The sequence below is a fragment of the Coffea arabica genome, chromosome 9c, assembly GCF_036785885.1.
Source record: "Coffea arabica cultivar ET-39 chromosome 9c, Coffea Arabica ET-39 HiFi, whole genome shotgun sequence".
Lineage (NCBI taxonomy): Eukaryota > Viridiplantae > Streptophyta > Magnoliopsida > Gentianales > Rubiaceae > Coffea > Coffea arabica.
The window spans coordinates 6,492,482-6,500,573 of NC_092326.1; the positions used below are offsets into that span (position 1 = coordinate 6,492,482).

At 39.3% G+C, this 8,092-nt stretch overlaps 1 long non-coding RNA gene across 2 annotated transcripts; it reads left to right on the top strand.

The window, feature by feature from the left end:
* The first annotated feature begins 7,276 nt into the window (after positions 1-7,276).
* Positions 7,277-7,859, top strand: LOC113709134 (uncharacterized). Of its 2 annotated transcripts, none has more exons than XR_011821182.1 (3): positions 7,277-7,420; positions 7,493-7,588; positions 7,741-7,859. It is a non-coding gene; the product is annotated as an uncharacterized lncRNA (long non-coding RNA). The 2 variants fall into 2 exon arrangements; XR_003452564.2 differs by having other exon boundaries at positions 7,282-7,420; positions 7,528-7,588.
* Positions 7,860-8,092: the final 233 nt, after the last annotated feature.

The window sequence follows — 8,092 nt, forward strand, 5'->3', positions numbered from 1 at the left end:
ACTCAAGTTGCAAATATAGTTCTCTAGTCTTCGAGCGTAAATTTGGGCAGCACGCCCTTTGTGTTTACCTCATTTTCCAGCCATTTAGGCTTCAATCCTTACTCAAACCAACCCAACATCATCCATAACATAATTTCAGTCCATTACCCATTCCATAGGCTCACAGCAACACAAGAACAAAAATCAAAGTGATAACAAGTGCGGAAACGTAACCTAGCAAAAAAAAAAATTGATTTGACGGGTTTTACGGAACGGCCAAATATGAAGCTACACTTATCGGATTGAGGCGTAACTTACACCAATTCGAAGCTAAGATGAAGATCTACAACTTTCATGAAGATCACATAGTCAAATTTCCAATGTAACCTGATCAAATTCCCAACCCACATAACCTGGTTTCAACTATTCGGCTAATCAACTGCACTGCATTCAAGTGACCATATCTCAGTCTACCAAGGTCCGTTTAAGGCGTTCTTGGTGGCGTTACAAAGCTAAGACAGGGCACTAAAACTTTCCTGTTTTAATAAATGACTAAATCCAAACGGATTACAGGCAATAAACTTAACCAAAAGGACTAAACTGTCCACACGGAACTCTGGAAAGTGACCTAAATCAGCAAGGGTATTTTCATCTTTTCATGAGCTACGTTCCTCCGATTGAGCTGAAATTTTGTAGGCACCTATAAATACCATTCTCTACAACTTTTATGTTTTATGCCAAGCCCAATTCGGCCTCTAACATGGTGCAACAAAAACGGGCAGAATTGGATGAAAATTTCCAGAAATCTGAAATCTTTTGGTTTCAATGATAGTTTTCTTAATTTCTTGCTACACTTGCTACCAAAACCCCCTATATAACCTTATATACAACATATACTAACTATACAACAAGTTTAGGCAGAAATTAATCAAACTCTAACTTACATATTTCATCCAAAAATCACCACAACAACTTGCATCACTTGTAATCAAACCCAAAACATGGACTATTTAACATCTTAAACAAGAATAAAAGGATCAAAGCCATAGATCAGATTTTATACCTCAAAAAGAAGGCTTGCAAGAGTGATCCTCCACCCCCTTTGAAATTTCTTAGTTCCTCAAGCTTCCCAACTCACACTTAGCACTTTAATCGGTTTAGAATTGGATTTGTTACTTGGGTTGAAGCAAATCAAGAAGGAAATTTGTTGCTCTTGCTCTTCTTTTCTCTCTCTCCTTACTCGGCCAGGTGCAGAAATAATGAAGGAGATTAAGCTCAGTTTGTCTTATAAGATAGTAGAAAGATAAGAATTAATTCTAACCACAAGTTTGGCCAACACTTGGCTTAACCTCAACCGCAAAAATTTTCTCTTTCCTTCCTTGCATTTGAGCCACAAATTTCGGTCAAGCTTAGCTGTAAATTAGGAGATATTTTGCTCAAATATCAATAAACTTGTATGGTGAGAAAGTGGTGGTCAAGTGGTGCGTTCAACTGGTAGTGCGCGGGACCCGTCGATTCGCGCCGTTTTTCTTAAAAACACACGTACTAGGGTTTTTTTCTTCCTATTCACTAACCTTATATCATTGCTCCTATTCACATATTATTTCTCACTTAAAAGTCACTTTTAATCACCAAATTGATCCTTGGTCAGTACCGAAAATTCATCCGGCAAAAAAAATCGCGAAAACCCTAATTTGCTCAAATCTTGAAAACGAAGAATAAAACCCTACTTTCTAGATTCATTTGCACTTATTTTGGAATAATTGGATAGTAGGGCTTTAATAAATGATAATTTTTAAATAAAAGGAAATTTTTAAGAAAACGTGAGGAATTTTCCAATTCCAATAATTAAAATTAGGGTTTCAATTAAAATAGGAGAGATTTAGGAAAATCGGTTAGTCACAAGTAAACTAGGGTTTTGACTAAAATATTAGGGTTTCTAGTCTTTTAAAACAAAATAAGGTTTTAAATCAAACCCCAAAGAAATACACTTTAATATTTTCTTCACAAACAACCTCCTAATATTCGGGATGTTACAATGATGCCAGCCAGATTCCCCACGAGGGAACAAGAGCGGATACTGCAAGGGGTCGTAACAAGCAAAATAATGTTTTATCCTATGACTGGAACTCGAATGGCTGTACACCTGAATGTTAACATTTTTGTCGAGGTCACCATCATCGTTCTCGGTCTAGATTGCAGCTACTTGAGAAGTAGCTGGAAGATTGTATACTCGCTGATCCAATCCTGGATCAGAATTGAGTATGATCCGATGCCGCTCAAGGTGATGAATTTCACGAAGACTCTTAAAGAACTTGGTATAAGGATTTCTCTGAAGTATATGCATTAGAAACTTAAGAGTGTCCACTCGCAAACGGGGCGAGTCTTGAAGTCTCCTTGACACTTTATCATCGTAGTCATAGAACAGCAGCTGAATACCAGTAGGAGAGGAGGCTGAAGGAACGAGGCTATTTAGGAAGTGATAGACTTGACCTTGTATACGAAAGGTGTAAACCCCCTTGCTATTTTTGGTGAGATTTCTATCATATCTTGCAGCAAATGTAGTGAAAGCAAGATTGTTATTAAATGTGCGAATATTCCTTCGAAATTCTATACTTTCCTCATCCGTTCCAGTGAAAAAACGAATGAGATCATAAGGCATTGCATGATGCACAATCGAAATGCCTCCGTTTGAACAACAAAAGCCTGGAGGTTCAAGGTAGAACCTCTTTGCACCACAATGACTACAACAAGGTATATCAGGAAGGGTAAAGGGTTTAGATGGAATCTTGTCTAAACGGGACAGGCGCGTGGCGCTAGGCTTCAACCTCTTGGCAGATTGACCTTCATCTGCTAGTTGCGTACTAACCAAGTTATGTTTAGCAGGCTTGTATAATGAAGAGACAGGGGGGATAAGTGATAGGAAGGGAGAGACTTCTTCAGTGTTCGTAGCAGCACGAGCTGACAAGAGCGGAAGGAAAAAGATAAAAATCATGGACAAGCAAAAAAATTATGAAAATGGCGGAAAAAACGGGATTGAGTAGCAGGAGAATCAATGGCAGAGATAGTAAAAAAAAAAGCGTTGTATTGTGGCTGCATTGTATAAGTGGACAGTTGCCTGGGAAAAGACTATACCTCTATGAGGTAGAATCGAGGGCTGAGGTGAAGGAACAGGAGGAGGTGCTGCTGAGAGGAGACAGAGATAGCAATAGATGGCTGAATATCAGTAGGCTGAAATGGCTAGTTGTTCGAACTTGACAACGCAGAACCTCTAGAATCGAGACCAGACCTAGAAGTAGACCTCTCACCGTCCTGTTTGGAACGCTTATGCTGATGCACAGTCAAGTTAGGAGAGTGAACAGTAGAGGTTTGCGTTTTCTGTTCAGCATATTTTTCTCTCCTTCGCCGCAACATTGCATCTTTTAAATGTTGTGGCATATCAGCATAACGCTTGCGCCGAACCGCATTACGATCCATAAAGGAAGGAGGAGCATAAAAAGGTCGTTTTGGTCCCTAAAAGGCTATCGACAGGGTGGAAAAAAAGAAAGACGGAAAAGAAGCAACAGAAAAAAATATATATATACATTAAATTGCATGCTTGATACAATATTAGCAAAGAGGATAAAACACAGGTATATTAAACGTAAAGGAGAGAAAAAAAAGGTAACAGGCTATCAGTCAACCAGGACAAAGGAAAATGAAAAGAAGGCAACCATATGGAAAAAGGGAAAATAGCAAAGAAAACAAAACTGAGTGAGAGATCTAGAAATAACGAGTAAATAACAAAGAATGTATATGAACTCAATGCACTTAAAATACTAACGGCATGGAAAACAACTAAGTAGCTTTAGCAACAAATAACTATGTGCCAGAAATCAAGCAAGAGCCATACAAGGCAAGCAAACAAGTCATAAAAAAAGTAATGAATAAAATCAGTAAAAGGCCCGCAGATTCCTAGCATTGATGGAAGCGGAAATGAGATTTAGTAGTGTGGGGGGAAAAAAGAAGAGAAAAGAAGCAGCGGGCCCAAAAAAAAAAGAGTAAATGCAAAAGAAGAAACGAAACAAAGGGTTCTGCATGGCAAGAATGAAACAGGAGAAAGAACTAATAAGAAAGTACCTCTACGTAGAGCAGGAGCCAGAGAAAGAGTAGAATGTGGAGGAACCAAGCTTGAGACCTTGCAAGGGGCAACTGAGAAGGAATAAAAGAGGAGAAACAAAATGGAACAAAAAGTCAAACCTTGTTGCAAACAAGAAGGCAAGAAGGAAAAAACGCAAAAATAGGATGGACTGCAGGCATGAAAAAAATGGAAGAGAGTAGTTACCACAGGGAGGCGCAGCTCAAGCAGGCATGGAAGAGTTTCTCGCTAGAGAGAACAAATGCAAAGGATAAAACAAAGACAGTGAGTTCGATGTTGCTAATGAGAGGTAAAAAAGAAGGAAAAAGGTAACGTAGAAGATGCAAAAAACAACTTACCAGGGTTGGCCAACGGACAGGCTTATAGAACTTGAAGCAGACAAGCCAGTAAAGCACGAATATAGAACCTATTGGTAGAAGAGTTCCAAAGCGCAGAGGTTTCTTTTTTGTCCCAGCAAGTTGGCAACCGTGCAGATACATAAAAACAGAAAGTTTTTTGAAATGCACTTAACAAGGAACAAAAAAAAAACATATGCATGCTTTTGAACAAAGCAAAGACGCGCTGAGCACGTAGGAAGTTGAAAAAGAAAAAGTCAGCGCAGCCCAAACAAATATAGGATCCGATTTGTGGCAGAGGAAAAAGGTCAACAGGACCCACTCCTCCAGTTGGGTAGATGGATTTAATTTTGGCGGAGGCAAGACGTATGTCTCTCTTCCCTCCCCCTCCTCCCGAGCAGCGAGTTGATGAATTTAGAGGTATGGTATGTGGCAGAGGTACAGGGGCAACTTGGTTAGGGATCATAGAGGTGTCCATTAAGGGAGACTGATTTGAAAGAGTTTTTTTTGTATTTCGTGCAACCAGAGAAAGTTACATTTCGAGGGAGAAATAAAAAAGAAGGGGGGAGGAGGGAGGTGCCTGAACAGCGGGTGTTTATGAAAGATATAAAGCATCACATTACAGAAGCCATCAACCACTGATAACTGGACAAAGTAGCCTATTAAGTATAAAACTATGATTAGGAAAGGTAAATGCTAATTAGTTACAGGCCGAGTTTCTAAACCAAGTAAGATGTAACAATAGTAAAGTTGACTCCAGTCAACCGAATGGATTCAGGAGAACGGCTAACATAGCAGCACAAGACTCTTCTATCGAGAGCATCAGCAACCCGGAGGTTTAGGGTAACGCCCTACAAAGAACAACGGATGCTAGTAAAACAAATGCATTGCATAGGATATGTAAGGAACAAGCATTCATAAACAAGTAAAATGAAGAAAACCTCATGTTCAGCTTGACTAAGCTGGTATGCAGTAAAGCCTATTAGTTTCTCAGCTTCACAGCCCAAGGCAATGACATTGATGGAAGCAGTACCATCAGTAACAGTCAACTTAATACGTGCTCTGGAAGTAGAAGATAAGTCAATTAGGATTCAAAGAGCAACCAGGGGGGAAACATATTCAGCAAGTCAAAGCAAACCGCAGGAAAAGAGTAAACATAAGCAAAACGTAGCCAATAAGTGGCATAACTGCACCTAGGAAAGGTATAAAGGTCCTTAAGACAGGTAACACAAGAAATCCCTAGAGTCTCAATAAAGTTGTTAGGTGCAAAGCAGTCCGGGCAGGCCAAATGCCAGAGCCGATGCAATCGATCTACAGTAACGCGGCCCTTAATCCATGAAGCACCCATAGGCTATTAGGAGAAAACAAGCGTTTTCACAAGAATAGCAAAGAGGCTAACCTAGAAAACGAAGGGGGGGAAAATCTGAAAAAAAAAACAAATAACAGAGAAGGCGCCTAACAAATTGAGTTGTTGCGAGAACACTGGAAGCAGTAGACAACATGGCGTCGTTAACAGGAGGAAGAAGTGGAAGGGGGTTGCAGTATCTCTTCTCCAAAACAGAAGCCATTAGCTCAGAGCGATTGGTACGGTACCTACATGGGGACAGATAGAAGATAGTAATGATAAGCCAAGCCTGGCATGGGTAGAGAAAGAGAGAACAAATCTCCTTCAGAATTGCAGAAAGGAGGAATACACAACCATTGTTCAAGATGCGTGGCTTCCAGAACTCTCGGAGAAACCAAAACAACTGAAGTAGCCGTAGTACAGAGGGATAAATCTGAACGAGAAAAGAATGGAGCATATAATAGAAAGCAGGGGAAAAAATGAACTGAACAATTCCAACTGAACAATTACACAGTGAAGGAGGACGTAGCACAACAAAAGCACCAAAAAGTTCCCAAAAAAAAAAACAAGCAAATTCAACAATAAGCACAAAAACAATCTAAATATTCCACAAGAAGAGAAAAAACATGCCATTCAAAAATTGCAAAAAATGCTCACTGAAAAAATTAGCAACAGTATGGAGAATAGCACAGATAAAGCAGAAATAAATGATTTTAGTTATATGAGGTCTAAAAAAAAGAAAGGGATAAAAACAAGCAATTTTTTTGACAACAAGCATATGGATGTCTTTAAAAACAAGCACTTTCTTGTTGTGGAATATTTAAAGGCAAGCAATTTTTTTTGACAACAAGCATATGGATATTTCTTGACAGTCATAGTCCAGCGAGGCCGAAAGCATATGGAAAAGAAAATTCTTGGAATAGATCGGCAAGTGCTTGGAAAAACAAAGAGTTTGTTTTCTCGGGGAAAGAATGATTTTTTGTTCCTTATGAGAGCGCTAGACAATTGATGGAGAGTGTGACTTAGTAGAAGTTATTACTACTATTTGCTAGTTGCTAGTGCCACTACTTTCTCTTCTCTTCTCATCAGGCAGACCACCAATATGAATATGGAGCACATGTCAAAGGAAGAAAAATACCGCACCCCAATTTGACACAAATCATAACTCCACCACTCTGTCTCTGAGGATAACACCCACAACCAACAAAACAAAAAAAAAAAGAGGAGAAAAGAGGCAGAGAAGATTGATTGGGCCTAAAAGACTAAAAGGAATAGCTTTGGAGTTCTGCTTTGTGTATAATTCATTGATGTAGTAGTAGTCAGTAGGGTAGAGAATTAGTAGTAAAAAGAAAGAAAAGAGGAGAAAAAAAAGGCAGAGTGAGAGTGGTGGCTGGTGAGAGTAACTTCCAAGTTTCAAACAAAGCTAGCAGTTAAAACTTAAAAAGTCTTAGAAGACAAAAACAAGCCAAGAAACCTCAAAACACATCTTTTGTTTCTCTCTTAGCTATTCCACAAAAACAACACTTAAAAACACCACAGCCACCACCACCTGGTATCTATATGCAATTTATTGCAACTTTCCACGACCAAAATCCCATCTTTCTCAGTTTCTCTTCCTTGTATGTAAGTATCCTCCTCCTTCCTCAATTTTATTTTTTCTTTACTTTTTGTACTCTGAGATTGTATTTTTTGCAGTTTGATTGTATCTCTAATGGAAGACTCCAATGCAGGAGGGGGCCTTCATTTTGGCTGTTCGGGACATCGTTTGCAAGTGTATTTACAGATCCTGAGGTGGGTGCTGTATTTTAATTCTACCTTACATCTTTATGCTCTCGGTTTTGGTCCTGTATTTTCAAGGGTCCTCCTCTCTCTATGCAAATATATGCCAATATTGGCTTTTAAACTTCTCATGGTAGATTGGTGGTGGGTTCTGTTTCTTGCAGGTGCTGCTAGTGCAGATACATCTATCCATTATTAGAAAGGGGCAAAAGGGATTGCTGCTGAGAAGAAAATAAAATACCACGAATACAGAGAGAGAGATGGATAGATTACAGTGGGGAAATAGGAAGAGACTGAGATGTGTGAAGGTCAAAGACAAGAACAACTCATCATCAGCAGCGTAAACTTCCATCAATGGAAAATCAGATGGTGCTGTTGTGGTCAAGAAGAAAATCACATCTCGCTTTGCTGATAGCTGTAACAACAACAACAAAGAAGCACAACCTCTGCATAATGCTTCTCTTCCTCCTCTTCCTTCTCCCCATCGCATCAACAACAGGTAACAACTACACCGCA